The sequence below is a fragment of the Notamacropus eugenii genome, chromosome 2, assembly GCF_028372415.1.
Source record: "Notamacropus eugenii isolate mMacEug1 chromosome 2, mMacEug1.pri_v2, whole genome shotgun sequence".
NCBI classification, from domain to species: domain Eukaryota; kingdom Metazoa; phylum Chordata; class Mammalia; order Diprotodontia; family Macropodidae; genus Notamacropus; species Notamacropus eugenii.
In genome coordinates, this window is record NC_092873.1 from 44236049 (window position 1) to 44262188 (window position 26140).

At 40.9% G+C, this 26140-nt stretch overlaps 1 protein-coding gene across 2 annotated transcripts in view; it reads left to right on the plus strand.

The window, feature by feature from the left end:
• The window catches only part of CALN1 (calneuron 1), a 483181-nt gene that overhangs the window by 318723 nt on the left and 138318 nt on the right, over positions 1 to 26140 (plus strand). The window lies entirely within an intron of this gene.

Below are 26140 nucleotides of genomic sequence, written 5' to 3' on the forward strand. Positions count from 1 at the left end.
GATAGAGACGTCAGTCTACTTGGGATGGATCATAAGAATAGGACCTTTATCTGTATAAATGCCTTAAAAGTTACAAAGTGTTATACACACGTTGTACATAAATCAAAGCAGACATCTGAAGGGTGTGGGGAGGTAAGCGACAATTTCGAAGGCTGGGTAGGATTTTAACAAATGGAGATATAAAGGATGGGGCAAATGGCTTTTCAGGCAGAGGAAATAGCAGGAACAAAATCCCAGGGGGTACAAAGATAGGGAGTCACTTATAGAAGTAGTGAATAGTCCCATTTAGCTGAAATTGCATAAGGCGGTAGTATAAGGTTAGAAAGTGGAGGGTTTTGAATAACAGTCTGATTTAATTCAGCAAGGAATGCAGAGTCTAGACTTAATTTAATAGGCAATGGGGAGCTATTGAAAGTTTATGATCTGGGGAGTGATATCACCAGGGCTGTGCTCTGAATTGAACTCATCTGTACTTGGCTACACATGCTTCCTTTTAGCAACCCCAGTAAACTGTCTGGTTCTCTTAATTAATTAACCAACAAAGCATTTGTTAATTGCAGCCATGGTGTGGTGGCTAGAGACTTGGTCTGGAAGCTAGGAAGGTCTTGGTTAATGGCTTGCCCATAATACCTATTTCTTGTCTGACTCTGTACAAGTCACTTAATTTCTCAATGCTCCAGGAGACTCAGCTCCTGCTGTGTAGCGATGGAGATGGTTTCTTCACTTGAGAGATCCTCCATGCCAACAAATCAAGTCTTGTCTCTATCCTGCTCCTCCCCTCTACTGTGATGATGGTCCTGGACTGACCCCATATGATGCACTGTTATCTCTCAAAACCTCTGGGGTTTGATGTTTTTACTGTCTTCCACACCAAAAGGAGGGGGGAGAGGGAGAAGAAAAAGGAGGTAAAGAGGGACATAAAAACAAGGAGAGGGGGAAAAGGAGTGAGGAGGAGAAGGAAAGAGAGGGAGAGGGGGGAGAAGAAGGAGGTAAAGAGGGACATAAAAATAAGGAGAGGGGGAAAAGGAGTGAGGAGGAGAAGGAAAGAGAGGGAGAGGGGGAAGAAGAAGGAGGTAAAGGGGGACATAAAAACAAGGAGAGGGGGAAAAGGAGTGAGGAGGAGAAAGAAAGAGAGGGAGAGGGGGAAGAAGAGAAGGGAATGGAGAGGGAGAAGAGAATGAGCACATGGAGGGGAGGGAGGGGATTCCACAGTCATGGAAATATTAGGATTGTGATTGTTAGCACAACCAGATGCTTTTTGTCTAGGTCATGAGGTTGTAGAATATCTTGTTGGCTGTAACTCCAAGGGGTACCACTCACATCTCACACATGGGACTAGATAGCAGCCCAGTCCCTTTAAAAGAGCTGCAGGAATAGCTAGGTGGTGCAGTGGAGAGAGCACCAGCCTTGGGGTCAGGAGAACCTGAGTTCAGATGTGGCCTCAGACACTTATTGTGTGACCCTGAACAAGTCACTTAACCTTGATTGCTTCCAAAAGAAGAAAGAAAGGGCTGGAATAGGGCTACATTTTTTAAACCTTTGGCTCATCATCTCTTCTTCAGCTCCCCACACACCTCCTCTTATGTACTGTGTACACAATGTAGGAAAAATTCTTGGTTCATTTTTGGTTGGATTGGATGGTGCCTAAGGTCTCTTTGAATGCCTAGGCTCCATGATTCCTTATCAGACACTCACGTGCCTTTCCTAGCTAAGACCCTTTTAAAATACTGATGGCCTACAAGCCATGACCTGCCAAAGCTTTGGGATCAGACCTGTCCAGTCCTATTCTGTCCCAGACACCTGACTCAGGTAACAGGGTATGAATGGTTCTCTGCTCATGAGCATTTTGTGAACATTTTAGGTCCGATATTGGCTTGGCTGTCCTTGATTCTTGTATGAGTCTCCCTGCACCTCTCTTGCCTGGGTTGATGTTGGGTATCCTGATGAACATTGACAGGAATTTCAGGCTAGCCTAGCTTCCTTTTTCGTTACCTGCCTGACCTCTTCCCAGCAGCCCTCACTTCAGTGTCTCATGGGCCTTCTGACCTGTCCATTTGCTTCTGGGACACCCTCCTCATGTTGTCCTTTGACCTGAACTATTCTACTGTCCTTCCGACTTCACAAAACACGTTGGTTTTGTGCCTTTCTCATGAACCAAACATGTAATAGTAGTAATATGAATGTCATATATTAAATTATGTGTAATAGGAGCTCTGATTTAGAGCTGGAGGGGACCTCAGAGGTCACCTCACCCAACCTCTTCATTTTATGGTTGAGGAAACTGAGGCCCAGAAAAATTAAGATTTGAACTTGGGCCTTAAGGCATCACATTCAATGCTCTGTCTGCTATCCCATGTTATATCCCATGATCATTTAATATTGAATGCTGTGGTTATCCATGGTGGTATCTTAACCCTCTGTTAGACTTAAACTTGATAAAGGCAGGACGTGTGTCATATCTAAACTTAGCCTAGTGCTTTGCACATAGTAGGTGTGCAAATGTAATATATACTGTCTTCCTGTCTGGATGGATGGATTATATGTCCCCCACCCTCTGTCCCACCACTTAATTAACAGCTAAGCCTCATATTTGCCCTCTTACTTTGGGGTCAGGATCTGTGATTTCTTTAGTGAAGGCTACCACTTGATGATGAAAGCACCACTGACAGCAGCTCCACACCTTTGTCTGCACCCAATAGCTTAGCGGGTTGCCTGGACCTTGATCCCAAAGTCACCCAGCTAGGTGTGAAAGGTAGTACCTGAACCCAGGTCTTTCCTACTCTATGACCATTTCTACATTCTGCATCACCCTTCTCCTCTGGGGTCTACATTTCATTGGCCTCTCTTCCCCATCCCTATTTTTGGCAGCTCTTCCAGTGACTGCTCAGAGCATGATCTCACCTGAACCATGGATTAATCCTTACTAGACTGGTGGTGAAAGTCATCATCAAGGAGGAAAGGGCTGAATGGCAGAAGAAGCAGGCCAGTCATGGAGGGAGAGCAAGGGTTAGCAAACAGATGGCCTGCATGCCATGTGGTCTATGAATATCAGAGATCTAGAAATAGACTCCCATGCATGAGGAGGAAGCAGGTCCTTGACCAAGAATTTATAGGAGGCTATGGGTAGGATTGGCCTGGATGAGATGGCATGAAGGGGTTGAAATCTGCATGGGTGTGATGAGTGCCCACGCTAGCAAGCTGATGTATCCCCTGAAATCTGACAGAATGGGCAGCATTTGCTCAGACAAGACAGTAAGTGATTCATGAAGGAGGGAAGACTTAATCTGGGTCTAGGAGTGAGATGTAGGGGGGTAGGAGAGGGGGACAGGATACTGAGGAGAGTATTTTTGGATGGGGAAAAAAAGAAGCATAATAGTACACAGGCAAGAATACACTGGAATGGAGTATTTGAAACAGGAAAACTCATTAAAGGCAGCAACTTGATAGTTTGTTTTTTGTTTCCTAGTGACTAAAACAATGTGGGGTAGAGAGTAGGGGTCCTGCAAAAATGTGAACAATGAATGAATGAATGGATGAACTGGTGAAGGAGTGAATGAATGAAATAAGAATGGGTGAACCAATAAACTGATGAATGAGATCCAATGAATGGATGAAGTAATGCATGAGTGAATGAGAGAAGAAATAAATGAGTGACTATGGATGAATGAGTGAGCAAATCAGGGAGTGAACAAATGAAAGAATGAGAGAATGAATGAGCAAATGAGTTAGTGAATATGTGGATGGATGAGTGAGTCAATAAGGGAAGGAACAAATGAAAGAATGAGTGAATGAATGAACAAATGAATGAGTGGATATATAGATGAATGAGCAAATAAGGGAAAGAATAAATGAAAGAATGAGTGAGTGGATATGTGGATAAATGAGTAAGTGAATAAGGACATGAACAAATGAAATAATGAGTGAGTGAAGAAATGAATGAGTGAATATGCGGGTGGATGGATGGATGGATGGGTGGATGCATGGATGGATGGATGGATAGATGGATGGATAGATGAATGGATGGATGGATGAATGATGGATGAAGTTGGAGAGTTAGAGTCAGATTGTGGAGGTCCTTGAATTTGTCTGTTCTTTTTCACTCAGCTCTGAAGATTTCCTGCCAGAAAGCAAGTTACTAACTAGAAGAATTGGCTTAAACAGCTTTCTTTTTGTATTGTTTTCACTGAGATCAAAGTCTGGGAGAGGAAGGGAGGGGGGTGGTGAGAAACTGGAAATGTTGTGGAGGGATCAGCGACAGCATGAGTATGCCGAATTCCATGTTCTCTAGCATGTCTAGCACATTCTTGGCACTTGGTAAATGTTAAATGATAATAATCAGAATAATGAGAGCTCAGAACTGCAGCTTTCCTGGGCCTTGGGAATGGTATGAGAAACAATTTCACTTCTGGCTAGAGATTCATTTTCAGAAGTAGGGATGGATATCATGAAACATGGTAGACAGGAGGCAGTCTTGTGGAAGTTGATGGCTATTTTCTCAGAGAGACCCAGGAAGCTCAAGTACCTTTATTTCTGGGAGGATTTCATTTTTGGCTTTGTATCTGTCAAAAGAACTCTGGCTCCTGAATCAGAGGAGTCAGGTCCAAATTCCACATCTGATCAGATGTGGACAGGTCATTTAACCTCTCTGAGCCTCAGTTTCCTCTATGTGAAATGAAAGGCCCTCTCCAGTTCTAGAGTAATGATCTTTTTTTTTTAAATGCTTGCCACTAACATCCTTGCCATTGTCAAATAGGTCAACATCGGAAATGCATAGGATTTTGTCAGTAGAAATGACATTAAAGAGAACGAATTACCATCTGCTTTGAGCTTGCATCTGAAGGATCTGACTTGCATCTGACATTCTTCACTGTGCTGTCTCCCCAACCAGAACATGAGCTCCTTGAGAGCAAGGATTGTCTTGCTTTTCTATTTGTATAGCCAATGGGTGCTTTATACACATTAAGTGTTTAATAAATGCATTTTCATTAATAAATGCATTTCATTTTTTCACTCATCCTATGTAATCCCAATGCCTAGCACCATATTTGTTGTTCAGTTGTGTTCATTTGTAGCCAACCCTTTATGACTCCATTTGGGCTTTTCTTGGCTATGATATTGGAGTGGTTTGTCACTTCCTTCTCTAGCTCATTTTACAGAAGAGGAAACTGAGACAAACAGGGTTACACAGGGTCACACAGGGTCACACAGCTAGTAAGTTGTCTGAGGCCAGATTGGAACTCATGAAAATGAGTCTTCCTGACTTCAGGCCTAGCAATGTATCTACTGCACCACCTAGCTGCCCCATGTCTGGTACATAATAAGAGTACATAAATGTTTGTTGACTGGATATAATAAGTGCTTAATAAATGTTTGCTGATTAATTGATTTTTGCAGTCAGTGCCATTCAAGCCGAAAGGATTGGCATTGTTCCTCTTAGAATCAGACACCTTCAAGACTATTCTGTTCCCACCCTCACTGCCTGCTATTTTATCAACACGTCACCTCCTTTCTATGGTCTCTGCTGTATAGCTCTTGTTCTCTGAGGCTGAATCCTTTCACAGGTGCTTAAGTAGCTGTCAGCAGCTGATGTAATGACACTGAGTGCCTGAATTCCCAGAGTCGGTTTAGGGCAAAGAAAGTATAGAACATAGAATGCTTCAAGAATTGGGCTGACATAATTCTGGAAAGGGACTGCATTCTGTTTAGAGTGCCTAGAATTCTGTACAGCAGATGATCTTAAGGAGAGGGAAGTGTGTGTGCACATACGTACATGTGTGAATGAGAGTGTGCATGTGTGTGTTTGTGTGTATGTGTGTGTGTTGGGGAGTTAGGGAGGGACTAGGACTGGGGCATCATATTCATTGTTAGCCAAATGGATTAGTTTTGGGAGCTTTCCAAGTCTCTTCATTGTACATCTCAGTCGATTAAGACTGGGTAAAAGGATGGGGTCCTTTAACTTCATAGGGTTTTGAAGCTAGGTGGAGCCATAGTGGATAGAGCACCAGGCCTGGAGTCAGGAATCAGAAATTCCAGAATTCATATCTGGCCTCAAATACTTCCTAGCTGTATGACACTGGACAAGTCACTTCATCCTGTTCGCCTCAGTTTCCTCATCTGTAAAATAAGCTGAAGAAGGAAATGGCAAATGGCAAACCTCTCCAATATTGTAGTCAAGAAAACCCCAAATGGGGTCATGAAGAGTCAGGCATGACTGAAACGACTTAGCAACAAAATCAGAGGATTATTGATAGTCAGTTAGAAGAACATTTAGGGCAACATAGTAGGTAGAGTGTCAGACTTAGAGTCAGGAAGACCTGAATTTGGATCCTGCCTCACACTTACTGGCTGTGTGATCTTGAACAAGTTATTGAGCATCTCATAGCCTCAGTTTTCTCTTCTGTAAAATGGGGTTAATAATATTGCCTACCTCACTGGATCAAATCAAGTAAGATAACACATGTAAAGTACTTTGCAAAGCTAAGAACTATCCAAATGGAGCTATTATTACCATTCCAAATCCCCTTTGGATTTGGTTAAATCCATGCCTTCTGTTTTTATATCATAGTTATTTCCAGATATAGCCAGCCTCTTCTATGCCCCCACCTCAATGGAACTCTGTCTTGTAACAAAGAAACAGAGTTAAATGAAAATAACTGATTCAGCCAATGGCCGTGTTCACTGATGGACACAGCCAGCGTTCTGACTCTGTGGTGCCCCAGCTCTCTCTCTGGAAGAGGGAGATCCAGTCTCACGATCAATTCTCCAGTATCGTTATTGGTTTTTAAATTACTCAGCCTTTGTCTTGCTTTTGGCGAGCTGTTCATTTACATTATTGGAGATGTTGTTTCAGTTGTCCTTTGGTTTGGCTGATCTCACTCTGCATCTGTTTCTCTGAATGTCTCGCTCTTCATCATTTCTCTCAGCACAACAGGATTCTGTTCCATTCATATATCATGTTTTGTGCGGCTGTTCCACAACTGGTGGACAACTGGCGTTTTTGTTTCCAGGTTTTCACTGCCATAAAATGTGCACTGAATAATTTGGTATCTCTCATACCTTTGTTTCTGCCTTTATCTCCCTTGCATCTTTCTCTTGATAGAGAGAAGGCACCCTATGACTTATCGACCAAATTCATCCCCCTTTCCTTTTGCAACAGTACTGCCTTTCATTTTTCATTGCCTTCCTTTCCAAAAATATATTTCTTCTCTTCCCTCCTCAATCATCCATCTCTCATAACAAAGAAGAAAATAACAGTTCAGCAAAATAAAAAAAAAATATATCAAACAAGTGTGACAGTACATGGAACATTCCATACCCATAACCCTCCACCATTTCAAGGAAGAGATATATGGATTCAATATATTATATTAAAGGACAGGCAAGAGAGAGAAGAAGGTATTTGGGGATTCAGATGGGGGTAGATATGGAGGATTCTGTCCTATATTGAAATTTAGGGGAAAGGAGAAGCCAGAAGCAATTAAAAACTTGACTCCTTTAGGACAAGAGTTTCACAGAGGGTTGGTTTGCCATCGCTGGGTAGGAGTCAAGAGGCCTGAGTTTGAGTATCAGTTCTGCCACTAACAACTGTATGACATTGGATGAATCACTTCTCTGCCTGAGTTTTCTCTGTAAAATGAAAAAGGTAGACTATGTGACATTGAAGTGGCCTTCCAACTCTAAAAATCAGTAACTTACACCAATATTTGCTTAATCAACTAGAAGCATTTGCTGCATCAATAGTCAGGACAGCCAGGAAGCACAGTTAGATAAAGTGCCATGCCTGCAGTTAGACTGACTCATTTTCGTGAGTTCAAATCTGGTCTCAGACACTTACCAACTGTGTGTCCCTAGGTTGTCAGTTAACCCTGTTTGCCTCAGTTTCTTCATCTGTTAAATGAGCAGGAGAAAAAAATGACAAACTATTCCAGTATCTTCCAAAAAACTCCCAGATAGGCTCATGAAGAATCACATACAACTAAAAAATAAACTAAACAACAGCACATCAATGGTTAATAAAAATGATTAAGCTTTCTTGACATTTACTATCTTCCAGACACTGGATTAAACACTAGAATTACAAAGACAAAAGTGACACAGGCTCTGCCCTCAAGTAGATCACAATCTAACCCAGGGAGGTGACATATACCCGTGCAGACAAGAACAAAGTAGATATGAGATCGTTTTGGAGGAAAGAGACTTTTGTAGCTGGTTGGAAGCTGGGGACAGGTCAGGTGAGGAAAGATCAGGTAAGGCTTCATCCTGAAGGGAGGACTTGAGATGAGCCTTCAAGGAGATTAGAGATTCTAAGCTGCCAAGGAAAGAAGGACCTGGTCAGACTTCTCTCACTGGGTGAGACTTTGACTTCAAGCTCATAGACACAGAAGGAGATAAGGAAACATGTTTCCTTATGGGGCATATGGAATAATCCTTTGGATCTGGACCATGGCTGATTTTCATGGCAAAGTCCTTTATGGGCAACTATGACTTCTTACCATGTTCTGGGCTTTTTTCCTGACTGACTGGAAACTGGATGAGGAATTCAGAATTAAGACTTGACCTTCTATACACCATCTATTTCTACATTTCCCCAGAGAGCACTTTATCTTCTTGAAATCTCTTTGTAACAACATTGTACATCCTTCTAATTTGCTTTGTCCATTTCCCATTCTTTCCCCACTCCCTCCTCCCCTCAAGTGAAACTTTCTCTTCCTGAGGGCAGGGGCTATTTTATTTTTAACTTTTTATGTCCATCCTAATGAACTGTCTTGCATCTAGGAGGTGATAGCATGATAAAAAAAGACCCCTGTTCCTAAATTGAAGTACAGATCAGATAGAGAAGCTTTATTGCTATTACCAGCCACAGTAGGAAGAGATCAATTGGCTGACAGCTTTCTCTGTTAGCCAAGTGAGCTCTGAATACAAACAATTTTCAAACAATATGGAGAGAGTACTAAGCTAAAAGAATTGAGGACAAGGTCTTCAACTGACCTTGGAGAAGGGGCAGAAACTTACTTAAGCTGTCATTGACCTCAGAGGATGCAGAGCAAAGGAACTCTGTGTCATTGAGTAGCATAACAAGGGAAAGGGGAAAACAAACTTTTAACTGCAGGAAGGAGAGGGGAGGAAAGAAGGGAGATGAAGGAGAGGTTTGACTGCTTATTTTGAACTGAAATGGAGGCTAGCTTAAAGATAGAGTTACTCAAGCCGAGAGAGGGAAGATACAAGGGACCCTGTCTCTCTGCCTCTAAAAAGCTTCATAAATATTGGATTGGCATAGTTTTATGGGTGGGCTTCTGATGGTAGGGTTTATACATATGCATATTTCTATTGGGAAATATACATATATACACACATATGTATATATATACACATACATACATATATATATACATGTATGTATATATATATGTATGTATGTGTGTGTGTGTGTCCAAGCCATCTAGGTTTTGAACTCTGGAGACTGATGGACCCCTCAGTAAGATGATTGAATTAGAGCTGGGAAGGGACTTTAGAGGCTTTCATTTTCTCAGGAGGAAACTGAGACCCAGAATGTAGTGAAATGACTTATCCAGGATCACACAATTAGTATTTGAGCCAGAATTTGAATCCAGATCTTCTCAACTCCACCCTATTTATTGAGTCATTTATATCAGACTCCTTCTATTTCCTTTCCACTTAGGAAGGTCAAGTTATAACCTTTGAATTACATGTAATAATAATTATTGTAATAATTACCCTATTCTTGGGGATAGAGTTGCAGGGCAGATAGAAAGAACATCAGTGGGGTGAAACAGTGGGCAAGGTTGTGGATCCCTGGAGACTTTCCAGAAGAAGCTAGACATCCAACTGCTGCCTGTAGACAGGAAGCTAGATTGGGTGGTTGCTTTGGGCTGTAGCATCTTTTGATTCTTTTCATTGTCTTTGACCTACCAGGAATGAAGTTCATTCATTAGTGTGAGAGTATAGCAAGATGTGAGGGAATCCATGAAGGGACAGTGGATACAGTGTTATGCGGATGTGGCATGGAGCTAATATACTCTGTTTCCTGATATTTCTAACAAAGCAGAAAAGAATTCAGCTTTGTGGCTGATTTTTTATTCTCCTTTTCACTTCTCTTCCAATTTTCTTCGACTCTGATTCATGTCTCAATTTTCCTTTTTCTTAGAGGTAGCATAGTATAGTGAATGGACTTGGGAAGAGCGAGTTATGAATCCCTGAAAGGGTCTTAGTTGGACAATTAGTGTTTTAGTAAGCAACATTACAGGCACTGAGTTTTTTTTTTTTTTTAAAGTGTGTAGGTAGGAGGACCAAAGAAGCAGGAGAAACACAGTGAATTTCTCCTTTTGGTTATATATTAAGAGTTCTACCATATCTGGAACCATGAATGAGTCCTGATGTGATATTTAATACCTATGGATCAAGAATGTAAGGTTTTGCTTGAATTCAGGATGGTGCTTTGAGCTTGGGCTCTGTGCCAACCACCATGCCTTCAGAAGCTTAGGGATGGGTTTACATCCCCTTTGCCTCATTCCTCTGATCCCCTTCTAGGAAAGGGTTCTTGTCATTCCCCAAATGTTCTTTCCCTCCCCAACCCTTCCCCAGCCATGGCAGAACCAAGGGGGTGAACTTCGTTGAAGGACCTCACAATGGTAGCTCCTGCCCAAGCTCCCTGTAGCATTTATAGCTGTGATAAGGATTGTTGAAATCTCTCTTGGAAGGGTCAGAGGTAGAGTTAGAGGCTGGAAGGCCTCTGTTAGTGTTGAAGACCAACACTAATAAAATCCATGATCTTGGGCAAAACACTTTCCTTTTTGTGTCTCAGTTTCCTCTCTTGTAAAATGAAGTTGCACTGGGCATTCTCTAGGATCTCTTTCAGCTCTAAAATCTCTAAAGACTCAGTCTGCTCCTCCCTTCCCACTCCCATTCCGTTGTTTCAGAAGTCTGCATTTACATCAAGCAATCAACATGCACTAATTAAATGCCCACTATGTGCCAAGCATTATGCTAATTACTGAGGTTACAAAGACAATGATACTAGTCTTCTAAAGACCAGTTTTTCCATTTGATTCCCAACTTAATTTTCTGAACTTCTTTTCTTTTTTGTCCTTGGGGAGAGATGTGAGGGACCCTCTCATCCTGGTGAACCCTCTGCTCTGTGGCCCCACTTTTCTGATTTCCAACTACCTTCATATACCATTTCATTTCATTTCTGACTAGACTCTGAACTTCTCTTTCTCCTTGTCAGTGACTCTAGTCCCCTATGGGTACTCTTTCCCTTCACCATTCCAATTCTCATTTATATGCTGCTTTTCCCTATTAGAATGGAAGCTCCTGGAGGAGGGCAGGCACCAGAGCCTTTAGCAGAGCACCTGGCATACTTTTGTTGTTGAGTCATTTTTTTCAAGTGGGTCCAACTCTTCGTGACCCCATTTGAGGTTTTCTTGGCAAAGATACTGGAGTAGTTTGCCATTTCTTTCTCCAGCTCATTTGACAGATGAGGAAAGTGAAGCAGTGTTAAGTGACTTGCCCAGGCTCACACAGCTCGTAAGTGTCTAAGACCAGATCTGAACTCAGGTCTTCCTGACTCCTGGCATATAATATGAGCCAAATAACTGCTCCGTCTATCTACTGCTGGCACTGGAGCAGCTGTTAATGTGACCTGATTAGTCACTTCTGACACGAATGACTTGTATTTATCCCAAAAGTTTTCCTAGTTTAAAGAAGGTTGGTAGCTTTCCCCTTCTGAAATAGGCAGGAGACTGTTGTTTTCTTCTGCACCTTTTGCTGTTCACCTCATCTCTCCTCTTCTCTACATGGTTGGCAGCTGATCAGGAGCCCTTGGGCCATTGCAGAGGAACAACCTCAACTCACCCAATGACGATGCTCTTCATCAGAATGGACTTTGTAGGAGAGAAAGGGGAAAATAAAAGGTCAAGAGCATGAGAGAAAGACCAGTGAGGAAGAAAGTCAAGGCAGAAACAGGCTTCTGGAGAACACCAACCTTATTCTATTGGTGCAGGCAGCCCTTTTCATTTTGACAGGGAGTTAGGTATGTGCTAGGAATATTAAAGGGATAAAGAATGAAAATGAGATGAAAGACAATATAAATACTGCTTTGCACAGCATTTTGAGGCAGCTTGGTACCATGGACAACACCCTGGATTTGATATCTAATGCCCTGGGTTCAAATTCTTCCTCTCCTACTGATTGTGTAGATAACCTGAAGGTAGGCAGTACTTAGCCTTTTTAGGTTTCAGTCTCCACAACTGTGAAATAAGGATGATTAAAGGATATTACCTTGAGGGTCCTTTCTATTAGATTCAAGCTCCAGTCTTATTAACATGTGGGATTCTCTGAATTTGTGGAAGAATTGCTAGAAACCAGAGGGGCTGATTAGTGGCTGAGAATTCTAAGGGGTAAGTGGTGGTATTGATAGTGTCTGTGACATCATGGCACAGTGGAAAGAGTCAGAGGACCTGGGATACAGTTCCTAACTCTGGGACCCCATAGGCTCTGTGATCCAGGTTAGTTTCTGGAACTGGTATTGTCAGTTTCTGGGGTAATTTTTAAAGGACAAGTCCTCTAAATTCTCCTGCACAATCAGCCTCATAAACTTTGGGGTCATTTGGTTTTTTGGACAGAGGAAACTCAATAAAACATATGCATGGATTTGTCCTTGAAAACAAGGGTACAGCTGTTTTGAGCACACAGAAATAAAATATCCTTACACTTGGTGGAGCAGAGAATTCTAGTTCAAAAACAAATATGACAATCTATCCATCAGATAATTTATTTGCACAGGAGAATTGTAGCTTTAATTCAAAATTCCTAGCAAGAATTCACACATATCAATCATAGAGGAAGAAGATTATGCCTTTGAAGGGTCTTTTGTCTCAAGAAACCAGGTAGCTGAGAGACCTCAGCAATGTCCAAAGCAAGCCTACTCACAAGGCCCCAGAAAAATAGCCAAGTGGGGATAAATTTGCTTTATCACTCCTTCTATCTCCTACCAAAGAAAGATACTGATGATATTACAGCAGGAGAGGTAGCAAGAATTTGGATAAAATGTTGTAGGACTACAGATTTAAAGTAGGAAGGGACCTCAGAGCCCTTTCAAACTCCTCATTTTTATGGAAAAGGAGACTGAGGCCCAAAGCCCCTGAACATCTTTGTTTATAAGAAGTCTGTGTATATGTTTTATTGAATGTCATGTCAAAATCTGTTGTGACCAAGGCCAAAGGACCCCAAAGTTTATAAGACTGATTCTGCAGGAGAATTTAGAGAACACTGTCTTTTAAGAATCACCCCCAGAAACTGACAACACCAGTTCCAGAAATTAATCTGGATCATAGAACCTATAAGGCCCTAGAATTTACATAAGGTCACCAAGTAATAAACATTGGGTGTAGCATCTATACGCAGGCCCTCTGACTCTAGTTTTCCAATGCACCACCATCCTTCATACACCATTAAAAAGTTGCAATGTAACAATGTAGCAGTCACTATTATCATAGGATTTAGGGTTGGAAAGGGCCTTTTTGATCATTTAGCCCAAGGGTTTTTAACCTTATTTATGCCCTGGACTCCTTTGTCTGTGCCTGGGGAAGCCTCCAGACCACTTCTCAGAACCATGTTTTTAAATGCATAAAATAAAATTCACAGGATTTCAAAGGAGACCAATTATGTCAAAATACAGTGACCAGAATGTTTAGTGCTTAGCACAATGCTTGTCACATAGTAGACACTTAATAAATGTGTCTTGGTTATTAATTGATTGACTTAAAAATATGTTTACGGAACCCAGACTAAGGACTCCTGATGTAGCTCAACTTTATTTTAATGAGAAAACCTAGGCTCAGGGCAGTGAAATAGCTTGGCTAAGATCACAGAAGCAGGTAGTAAGTGATGGAGGCAGGACTCAAACCCAGGGCCTCTGGCCCCATTTTCAGTGGTTTTCTATTCTACTGCCCTGTTTCCCTGTGAGCCTGCCACTGCCAGACAAACCAGGCTTTTAGTCCACAGGCAGAGCATATACTGGTCCCTGCCCCATTCAGGGAGCTGGTTTCAAGTGTTCTCCTTTCTGATGAGAACCAGAGCCTAATTGGGCTTTGGGGGGAAGAGCTCTGGCCACTCATCAAGAAGACCCAGTGGGATAAATGACTTGAGAAGGGCATCTCTTGCCCATAGAGGTGGGGCCTTAATCATGGCCCAGGAAACCCCAGAGGAGGGCCGACCCTCACCACCTTCAAATCTGATCACTTACCCTGGAACAGGCCCAGAAGCTAGAAGACAAGGACCCAACAGAGAGATCAACAATACTTAGCTGAGCAGCCCCTTCCCAATTGACTTCTCATTCTGGGGAAGACTGGACAGCCAGCTTTGCATGTGAAGTACTTTAGCCTCCAGGGCCCACAGATAGATTCCAACCAACCCAGATGCTCGATGGCTCTCAAGGCTATATGGGGTGGTAGAGAGGCTGGCCTTGAGATCCAACTAGCTGCTTCTCTCAGGGCACTTGAGTTTTCTCTGGCATCCATGCCTCCCAGAAGTGCCAGCCTCAATTTTGACAGCTAGATAAGGGCATGTGCTCCCTTATTCAGGCTACAAGGACACAGAGCAATCCAATCAACTGAGTGCTACCTTCTGGCCTTGGGGCATAATGAACCAAGAGGAAAGAAGGTTGTATTTGGAGTCAGAGGACCTAGGTTTGAACTTCAGCTCTGCCATTTACAAGTATGCGATTTGGGAAAATTAGCTTGCCTTATCTGAGCCTTAAGGTTCTCCTATGCAATGGGGAGATTATATTATCTCTCCCCCAAGATTTCTCCCAACTCTGTGGAGTCAGGGAATGAATGCTCTTCCATAGAAGAAAATGGGATATTAGGATTGTAGATGCAGAGCTGGACCTCAGAGGCCATTTAGACCAAACTGCTTAATTTTACAGAGGAGGAAACAGGTCCAGGGAGGTGTAGCCCAGGATCATACAGGTAGCAAATGTCAGAGATGGGAACTGAACCTGGGTCATCTGAATTGGAGCTAGCAAACCCTTTTCACTATACGATGCTCCTTTAGGTGGTTGTGTGGTGTTACATATGTTTATGTATTTTTAGGTCTCATATTTATTCAAGAGGCAGCCATTGATTCAGTATCTCAGTTATATGATCTGAGTGAGGAGCTAGGGTGGGGCAGGGCAAATGGAAGAAAGATGCTCCCCATCTCCTTCTGGAATTCACTATCTAGTCACTGGAACTAGCAATTGCTGCTGCCGTATTCCTGTTTCTAAATAGAGACTGAGAGACTCATTTGTAATTAGGATCGTTTGCATATAAACAATTAAGATGTGGAAAGGCCTTAAAAACAGTTTGTTTTCTTAAATGGGTTACTTAATTATCACATGATGTGATTTTCCACTTGCTGTGGAATTTCTGAGACAGCCCGAGGGAGCAGAGGGTCAGTCTTGGAGTGGAAGAGAGCTGGGTCCAAGTCCTGGTTCTGAAGCTATATGACTCCCAGCCAGTCACTTAAGATGGCAGTTGGGTGCAATAGTGGCTAGAGCATTGGACTTGGAATCAAAAAGACCAGAGTTCAAATCCAACCACAGAAGGCCTCTGTCCTCAGACACTTAGTAGCTGTGACTCTGGCAAGTCACTTAACCACTGTCTACCTTGGTATTTTCAACTATAAAATAGAGATAATAATAACACCTATCCCCCTGGGTTGTTTTTATATATATATATATATATGTGTGTGTGTGTGTGTGTGTGTGTGTGTGTGTGTGTGTGCGTGTGTATGTGTGTGTGTATGTGCACGTGTGTGTACACACACACATATATCTATGTATGTATATGTATATAAATGTTAACTGCTATTATTATTATTATTATCATTAGCATCCCAGACATCTTTCTAAGTCTATAAGACATAGACATCAGCAGAGGAAGTTCCTCAGGACATTAAAATCATAGATCTAACTTAAGAACCCAGCAACTAGGCAGTTCAGAGGATATAGCACCAGACCAGGAGTCAGGAAGACCTGAGTTCAAATTTGGCCTCAGACACTTATTGGCTGTGTGACCCTAGGCAAGTCCCTTAACCTCTGTTTGTCTTAGTCTATTGGAGAAGGAAACCACAAACCAATTAATATCTTTGCCAAAAAAACCTCCATGGCCATCAGTGGTGTGATGTGGTCCATGAGACCATGAAGAGACCTACAGGACTCAACAAGAACAACGTGCAGGGAACTAGAATAGACCCTGAGTCTACAAAGACAAATTCAGTCAATCAATAAACACGTACTAAGTGCCCACTCTGTGCCAGGCACTGTGCTAAGGGCTAGGGATACAAAAAGAGGCAAAAGATGGTCCCTGCCTCCAAGGGACTTCCATTCCATTAGAAAATAGATGAATGAACACTATACATGAAGATGCCCTCAGTGTGCATGCAGGAAGCCTTCCCAAAGAGGCAGAGGGAACGCTTGCTGTTAGAAAGGGAAATGAGCAATAGCGGACTTATTACTGATGAGTGACCAGGCCCAAATTTACTAGTAAATGAAACCTTTAGTGATCTGGATTGTAGAAGGAAAGGAGCTTGAAAGAAGCCTTGAAACAAACCCAGGGACTATATGAACACAACTACAAGACACAACTACAAGACACTGAAGTCATATCTAAGTAAGTGGAAAAACATCAGTTGATTGTGGGTAGGCCGAGCCAATATAATAAAAATGACAATTTTACCTAAATTAATTTACTTATTTAGTGCCATACCAATTAAACTATCAGATAATTATTTTCCAGAGCTGGAAAAAATCGTATGAAAATTCATCTGGAAGAACAAAAGGTCCAGAATATCAAGGGGACTAAGGAAAAGAAATGCAAGGGAAGATGGCCTAGCACTAGCACATCTCAAATTGTATTATAAAGCAGCAATTATCAAAACCACTTGGTACCAGCAAAAAAACAGAAGGTTAGACAAGTGGAATAGGCTAGGTACTCAAGACACAGTAAACAATGAATATCGCACTCTACTGTTTGATAAACCCAAGGACCCCAGCTTCTGGGATAAGAACTCACTGTTCAACAAAATTTGCTGGGAAGGCTGGATAAAAGTGTGGCAGAAACTAGGCATAAACCAATGCCTGACACTGTACACAAGAATAAAATCCAAATGGGCACTTGATCTACGTATAAAGATTGGTACTATGGACAAATTGGTGGAGCAGGAAATAGTGTATTTATCAAATTTATGGAGAAGGAAAGAATTTTTGACTAGAGAAGACACAGAAAGCATTATAAAGTGTAAGATGGACCATTTTGATTACATTAAACTGAAAAGTTTTTGCACAACCAAACCCAATGCAACCAAAATTCGGAGGGATGTAGAAAACCGGGAAAGAATTTTTACAGCTAATGTAGGTGATAAAGGCCTCATTTCTAGAATATATAGAGAACTGAGTCAAATGTACAAAAATGCAAGTCATTCCCCAATTGATAAATGGTCAAAGGATATGAACAGGCAATTTTCAGAGGAAGAAATTAAAGCTATCTATAGTCATATGAAAAAATGCTCTAAATCACTATTGATTAGAGAGATGCAAATCAAAACAACTCTGAGGTACCACATCTCACCTATCAGATTGGCAAATATGACAGAACAGGAAGATAATAAATGTTGGAGAGGATGTGGGAGAGTTGGAACTCTCCCACATTATTGGTGGATCTGTGAGTTGATCCTACCATTCTGGAGAGCAATTTGAAACTATACCCAAAGGGCTACAAAAATATGCATACCCTTTGACCCAGCAATATTGCTTCTAGGACTGTATCCCAAAGAGAGCATAAAAATAGGAAAGGGTCCCACATGTACAAAAATATTTATAGCAGCACTCTTTGTGGTGGCCAAAAACTGGAAATCAAGGGGATGTCCATCAACTGGGGAATGGCTGAATAAATTATGGTATATGAATGTAATGGAATACTATTGTGCTATAAGAAGTGATGAACAGGAAGACTTCAGAGAGGCCCGGAAAGACATATGATTTGATACTGAGTGAAAGGAGCAGAACCAGGAGAACTTTGTGCACAGCAATGACCACAGTGTGTGAGAGTTTTTCCTGGTAGACTTGGAAATTCATAGCAGCGCAAGGACTTAAAAAAAAATTCCCAATGGTCTTCTAAGGCAAAATGCCTTCCACATCCAGAGAAAGAACTATGGAATTCAATTGCAGAATGTAGCAGATCATTTTTTTGTGTGTGTATAATGTTTTGGTTTGTTATATGATTTCTCCCATTCAATTTAATTCTTCTACATAGCATGACTATAGTGAAAATGTATTTAATAAGAATGTTTGAGTAGAACCTATATAAACTTGTATGCCATCTCAGGGAGAGAGGGAGGAGGGAGGGAAAAATAATAATCTAAGTTATATGGTAGTGATTGTAGAACACTGAAAATAAGTAAAATTAATTAATAATAAAAAAAGAAAGAAGAAAAAGAAAGAAACCTTGATTTGGGGGAAAAGCACCTGGAAGGAAAATACCCAGGGCAGGGACAATAAAATCTCTAATCTCTGTCTCAGCTTTGAGCAGCTCATCTTTGATTTGGGCCATACCTTGATGCCTGGAACTGACTCCAAGTGACTGTGGATACTTATGGCTCCATTGTGTCTTCACCTCTTGACCAATCAGCCAATAAGCATTTATTTAACACCTAGGATATAGGGGTTTGATCATCGAAGCATCCCAGGTCAGGAGGGCTAGCCTGCTCACCAGGTTTTTGGGGGGTCTCTAGAGATACAGACACCAAACCAAAATAATTCCTGCCTTCAAGGTACCTGCATTGTCTCATGGCAACATCTCTTTGTCTCTCTCTCTCTCTCTCTCTCTCTCTCTCTCTCTCTCTCTCTGCCCCTCCCCCTCCCTTTACCTTCTCACTCCCTTTTCTTTCCCTCTCTCTCTCTTTGTGTACATATATATGTGCATACACACGTATATGCATGCACACATACATGCATGTATCTTTATGCTTATTCTACATGCACAGAGACATAATATACATATACGTATATACATATATCATATATATCACATACCAAGTACATTTATGGGTAATTCTAGGATAGGGTTGCACTATTAGCTGGTGGTGGGGCAGATGGTAGAAATCAGTAACTCTTGAGGGTAAGATATGCTTTGTATAGAGTTTGATGAGAGAAAAAAAGAGAAAATTCAGAAATATCACACAAAGGTACAAGAGGACATACTAGAACCTTACCCAGAATTATTTAAATTGATTACATCTGACCAACTAAACATTTCCCAGACCCTCTCATAAAGTTTTGTAGCATCCAAGAACCTTCAGTCTCTTCCTGGACCTTCCTCTGTCTTCAGAATAGGGGTCCTCTTCTGAAGCTATCTCTCACTGGTGATGTTTCCATCCTGCTTTCAGCATCCAAGGCTCAGCTCATTCACTTATTTAAAACCTGCATCTCAGCTGGCCCATCAGGAAGTGCCAACCCAGGTTTAACCTTTGCCTATATTCCCAGACAAGACTCTACCTAAGTCAATCCATTTCTTCACCCTCAGCCAAAGGAAACCGCACTCATCAGGGTAGCATCAAACCAGTGATGAAATATGAGTTAATTTTTCTATCAATTGAAACAGAATCATTTGCCCCTACCTCAAATCACCAATAATCTCTAGTCTTCACAAAGCCCTTTAAAAAGACATGGTTAAGACTCTGATAGTAGAACTAGCTGAGTTATCTGGGTGCAAATAACTTTCCGTATTCGTTGAAACAATCTCCTTAACTAACCTAAGTCAAGAAGCTTTTATTAAATGTCAAGTACATGCCAGGAACTGTGCTAAGTGCTGATATAATAACAGATCACTGAGAGGAGTAGATGAGATAACAATGCTTACAAATTACTTGGCAAACTTCAAAGCAGGCATCCTGTGTCCCACGGACCCTTTAGCAGTCTGGAAAACCTATGGATCCCTTCTCAGAATCATATTTTTAATTACATAATACACAGGATTACAAAGGAAACTAATTATATTGAAGTACAGCAATGAAAATATTTTTAATATTATTTTTTAAAAATAAGTGCCCAAAGTCTAGATTAAGAATCCCTGCAGACTTAAAGCATTGTATCAGTGTTCACTATTATTATTATATTCTTCTCATATTATAGTCAATGGAGCTGAGATCAAAATGGTCTGAGAATAAGTCACTTATCTCCCATTGTCCTCTGTTTAATGTTTGGCAGACCTACACAGATAAATTAAAATAATTGATTTTTTTTGGTACTTGAATGAAAAGTTAGATTTGTACAGTCATAGGAAGCATCTTAAGACAGACTTCAGAAGCAGATAGAGTGATGGGGATAATATATCTCTCCCTATTTCTTGGTAGTTTTAATTTCTTCTGCTAGTTCTCCACAATTTGAGGAACTTTTGACTCATGTTGTTTGGAGTTTATAAATATGTGAGATGTTGTCATTAAAAATCTATCAAAAATATTATCTTAAAATTTTTGTGAACCAATGTCATATCCAGGTGATGGTGGTTGGGTTTTTTCTTCTTAGATAGTTCTCTGGTCCCAATACAATTTATTTGTTGAATTCTCTGGGGATTTTTTTGAGATTTGTCTTTGTAGTATATAGATTTGTCATCTATAAACTAATGAAGATTAGTGAGCTTCTGTTGTATAATTCTGGCCATTCAGTCATATCTTTCATTGCTGCAAAGATTCCAACCCCACCGCTAACCTCCAGCCCCACTCTCACTTAACTATTTCCTTCTGGTTCTAACTGAATCTTAAATTTGCTTGTTCAAAAACTTTTAAAATTTGGCTTTTTTTTCTTTTGTGCTCTTCTCTATTTCTTGTTTAGGTAAGGATTTTCTCCCTATTTATAATTGTGATATTATGTTTCCTTCTTTTCCAATTTGTTTATAATATGACCTTTTATAATTGTGACACAGAATCCATTTGGATCTTACAGTGGTATATGGTGTGAGATGTCGGTCTAAACTCAATTGCTCCCAGATTGATTTCCAATTTTCCAGCAGTTTTTGCTGAATAGGGAGTTTTTATTCCAACAGTTGGTGTCTTTGGTTCTTTTATACTCTATGGTACTATGTTGGTTTTCTTCTGAGTTTTGCTTACCTATTGATTGTGACTTTCAAGATCCTCAATACGTCAGATTTTTGCAATAATATATTGCAGTTTCTACCACTTCCTGGTAAAGTTGGCATTGATCAATAAGTCTGAATTCCTTAAGAATGAGCTTACTCTAGCTTCTGGTAGCAAATGACCTGTTCCTATGTTAGTATCATGAACCCCTCCATTTCTATAAAAAAGAAATCTTCTTGATGTATCTCTCTGTATCACTGATATGGTACTCTCTAATTTGTTTTAAAAAAATTATCTTAATTCAGTAATTTGTTTGATGCTTAACAGTATTTTGTTGGTTGAGTCACTTAGGTTAACTTTCTTTTTTTTAACAATAGCAATAGTAAAATAATTAGACTGGGTTGGTCACCTGCCAGTCACTTTCTTCATCTGAGGCCACTGAATCTTCTCTTTCCAAGACATCTTCAGTTAGTTTCTAATAGCTCTTCTGAATTATATAGCCTGGGGCAAAGGAGAGAGGTTACCAGAGATCAGAACTTACCCAGACTCTTTCCGGGTCCTCCAGACAGTCTTTTCCAATCACATTTGAGACCACTGACTGCTGATTGCCATACAGGCATCAAATTAGGTGAGTTAAAAACCCATGACAATCACTACCATGCATACTTGCATAGGAAACATGAAGTCAAAAGCTTTCTGGTAATCAACAGAGAGTGGCTCATTAAATCCTATTAAAATCCTCAAGCTGGAAATTGAACGCTACACGCCTTCTACATCTTGTCTTTTCGACAGCCTCGTCTGACATCATTTATCACTTATGACAAAATAGTAATGGAGAAGTGGACATACCACTGGCACCACTGCCAAGGTAGGGATTTATTACTGTACATTTAGAGATGAGTGGAATCTGGCCAGGCAAAAGAAGCCATAAGAGAGGAAAAATTATTTCCCATTTATGTTTCTGTTTCAGATAGAAGTGGAAACAACAAAAGTAATGGACCGTAGGTCTTTACATCTCTCCCCTAGGACCTCGTATGCATTTGTAGTCTATTGGAAGGAACACCTTGGAAACCAGATGGAAAGTTGGTTGTTTTTTGCAAACTCTCAATGAATAAAAAATCTCACATTCATAGAAACTGTTGGAGAGCCCAGCGGTGGTAGAAGTTGTCACTGGGACATCTCTCTGGAGTATGTCTTACGCACACCCACAGAATGCTGCAGATTTGGAAAAGATGTGGGGATTTAGAAGGAATTTGGCTCCCAGACATTTGAATGCAGACTGGGGACAAGGTATTTGTGCACCCTAGGCAAGGTTTGGAAATTAGAGCCTCCTCCTTCTCACTGTGTGTTTGAAAACTGTGCCCTTCCCTGATGTTCCTTCCCATCTTCCAGTTCTAACATATGACATTTCATTCACTTCAGTGCTTTAAATGTGTATGTATGTATATGTGTGTGGGGGACTTATTTTCACTGATTCAGATGGCACCTTCATTCACCTTTATAGACTGTTCTTGTGAATTTATGTAGCTAGAAAAAATTTACCTTCTAGTGGCCCATTTCTGATGGTGAACCTCCCTGAAATGAGCTTGGATGACATTGCTGGGCCTAGAATTTGTATGTTACAGAAAATGATACATATATGGGGAAGGTAAGGAGGAATACGTGTTAATGTACCTCCTATGCCAGGCACTGTACTAACCACTTTTGGCAAATATTATCTCATCTGATCCTCACAATGATCCCAGGAGTCAGTTGCTATTATTATCTGCATTTTATAGATTGAGGAAACTGAGGCAAAGAAAGGTTAAGTAATTTGCCTTCAAGATCACACGGCTAGTATGTGACTGAGTTCAGATTTGAACTCAAGTCTTCCTGATGGCAGGAAATTCTATCTACTGTACCATCAGCTGCATCTATATCTCATTTATAAATGGAAAGCAGAATTTTCCAGTATCAAACATGTGACCATAATTCTTGTGCCAGGACTTCTTTATTAATACAAAGAACCTGGGTTTATTTGGGGGGCTCTTCTCTGACTCATTGCCCCCATCCAAATTATATGGAAACTTAAGTATCTGAGCTTTTTCAAAGTTCTTTTTATAAGCATGCGGACTCCCCAGACTCAAAAATGGATGGTTTCATTTACAGGTTTACATTCACATCTCTGTCTATAGAAATAATGTTACCACCACCTTCAGCCCCTTTTTATTTCCCCACCTCCAATCTCTCACTGAACAATCTACCTGTCCCGATTACTTACAATACTGACCTGAGTGGGGCTCCAGTCAGTGCTGCCTTCCAGGGCTCCTTTCTCTAAGCCACATTGTTTGCTTCCAACAGTTCTCATCCCTTGGTGCTCTAAAGTAGGAGTTGTGGGTCACTACTGCCTCTCAGTAATCCTGTCTTCCACCTTCTTCTACTTTTCTGCTATAACTTGTCTCAGCTCTCAGTAGGGAAGTGGAATTCTTTCCACCACCTATATCTTCAGTAGATCTTGCTTCATGATACTTGGCCCTCCTTAGTTCTTGGCTTCTAGCTCTGGCTGCTGCCCTCCATAATTCATTAGTTTGACTCTCCTCCAGTAGAGGGCACTCATTCCCTTTTTCAGAGGACCAGCTTTCCACTCTGGCTTAAATGGAGACAAGTTTCCAAGAATGGGTGTTCTGTTTTTCGCTTCAACACCACTGCACCTCCACATTTTATTAAAAGATCTTAATTATTTTCAAGCTTTCCCTTTCTTTGTACATGGTCCCCATAGCCTCAATTATCAGAAGGAGGACATCTCAAGACTTCTGTGGGAAGACCTAATTTTTGGATCACGTCAGTGAATATATTTCCAATCTGAAGTAGATTTATAGTGAATGATCAATGCCTATTCCCTCTCTTCCTCAGCATCCTTGTACTGCATCTTCCATTTATGCCAGTGTCTTCTACTAGAAATCAGCATTTGGAAAACTCCATTTCCAGACCTTCTCTCCATTGTTTCTCAGTCTTCTGTCAGCTAAACCATTATTTAGTAAGGCTATTTAGGTTACTTGGGGACACTTCTAGAATGAAGGAGAATCAGAACTAACTCCTCCTAGCATGGATACCCAAATGCTAGAGAGAGATTTATAGTCCCTGCTCCACAGGCATTTGTAATAAAGAAATGTTTAAAAGTATTATATTCCCCCCCAATACTCTATTTAGCTGCCCCCAGACTCCTGGCCATCTTGCCATCTATCTTGCTGCTTTCAAACCCTCTAAACCAGGCTATGTCCTGGTAGACTGAAGCCACTTAAGTGAAACTCTCACATTAATGCCATGCTGTCCTGACTGGTAAGAACTCGCTATCTCTAACTGGCTTCAAATCCCTAACCGTGTTTCACCCTGATATTGATCCTGCCAGGATGTATATAATATGCATTGTATGCCATGTGGGTACCAACCTTTCCTATCTCTTGCTCTGGGAAAAGTAATCAAGTCAGCACTTTCATTACTTATGGAAAAGGCATATCTTTTGATTGCATTATTATTTTGCTTACCTTCCCAGGGCAAAATATTCTTCATTGATTGGCCCATGATTCCCCATCAGAATGTTAGTTCCTTGAGGGAAGTAACTGTGTTTTTTATAGTTGTGTCTGTAGTGCTTAGCAGAGAACCAAGCATGATAATGCTTAAAATGTATTTTCCACACTAGATTGTTTAATTTTATTCATTCATTCATGTTTTGCCTTAGATGGTTTCCTATCCTGCCTTCCCCTAGTCTAGAGATTCTTCACCAGAGATCAGTGATCTTAGTGTTTTAAAAATACTTTAATAACTATATTTCAAATTTTTTTCCTTTGCATGCTTATGTATTTTGTTTCATATATTTAAAATTATTCTGAAAAAAGGGTCCATAGACATCACTAGATAGCCAAAGGTGTCCAGGACAGATAGATACACACAGAGAGACACACAAACACACACACACAAAATCAAGAGTCCTTGGGGCTTATATTTTTGGGGAAGTCATTGACCATACAATGCTCCTGACTAGCTTGGAGCCATTGGCATGACTTATGTTCCATATTCATCTTGTGATGAAATCTGTGAGCTCAAAAGCCTACCCCAATCAGAAAAAGGGAATGTCTGTATCTATTTTGAAGGATTTCACATATTAGGGGGTTAAGAGTGTTGGAAAAATCCTAGCTGATTCTTTGTAAATGATTAGACATAGCCTACCCCAATCAATCTTCATGCCCTCTCTTATTCCGAGGCTTTCAGACTATTCCGTTTCTGTTGTCTCCCTCTTTAGGTAGACTTTTACTTCTCCCCTAACACAATCCCAATGGAGGCATTCTTTGATCCAGCCTTTGGCTTCTCGGAATGTGTCGTGCTCCTTGATTTTCACCTGCTAGGTGCACTCGGTGGAGGCTGCTTTTGGTCTCCATGGGGGCCAGGAAGCAACTATAATAGATTCCTGCAGACTTTGAAATACTACTGCAAAAAAAAGAAGAAAAGAAAAATCCATCTTGCCTTAATTCTCTCCCCATTGGAGAAGTCACTTCTATAACGTACATCTTTTAACTTGGTCACCCAACAACTGTCAGTATCAAACAGGATAATGCTTGGGCAGTGATGACTAGAGCCCCTTCCCTGAATGAGGCCTGCTTTTCTTTCTTTACTTTTTATTGAAAATGTCATGGGCTTTATTACAGGGCAGCTGAAACTTGAAGTCAAAGGAGCAAACCATTTAAACTTTCATTACGAGGGGGATTGCATTACTTTCCTAGCCACTGAGAGAGAAGCAGGCAGCAGTGAATAGCCTGGGAAAATGGACTTCTGCAAATTTACACCCCCACGATCCCACTTCCAGGTTTATTTTAAATATTTGGATGTCTTCAAGCTTTGCGCATAAGAGTAGATGAGAAAATACATCTCCATTCTTGCTCTGGAGAAGTAGGGGGCTGTTCGTAGGAAACATCATTTACACCGCCAGACTCCCTTGATATGTTGGTGGGTTTTGGTGAATTCTTTTTTTTCCCTT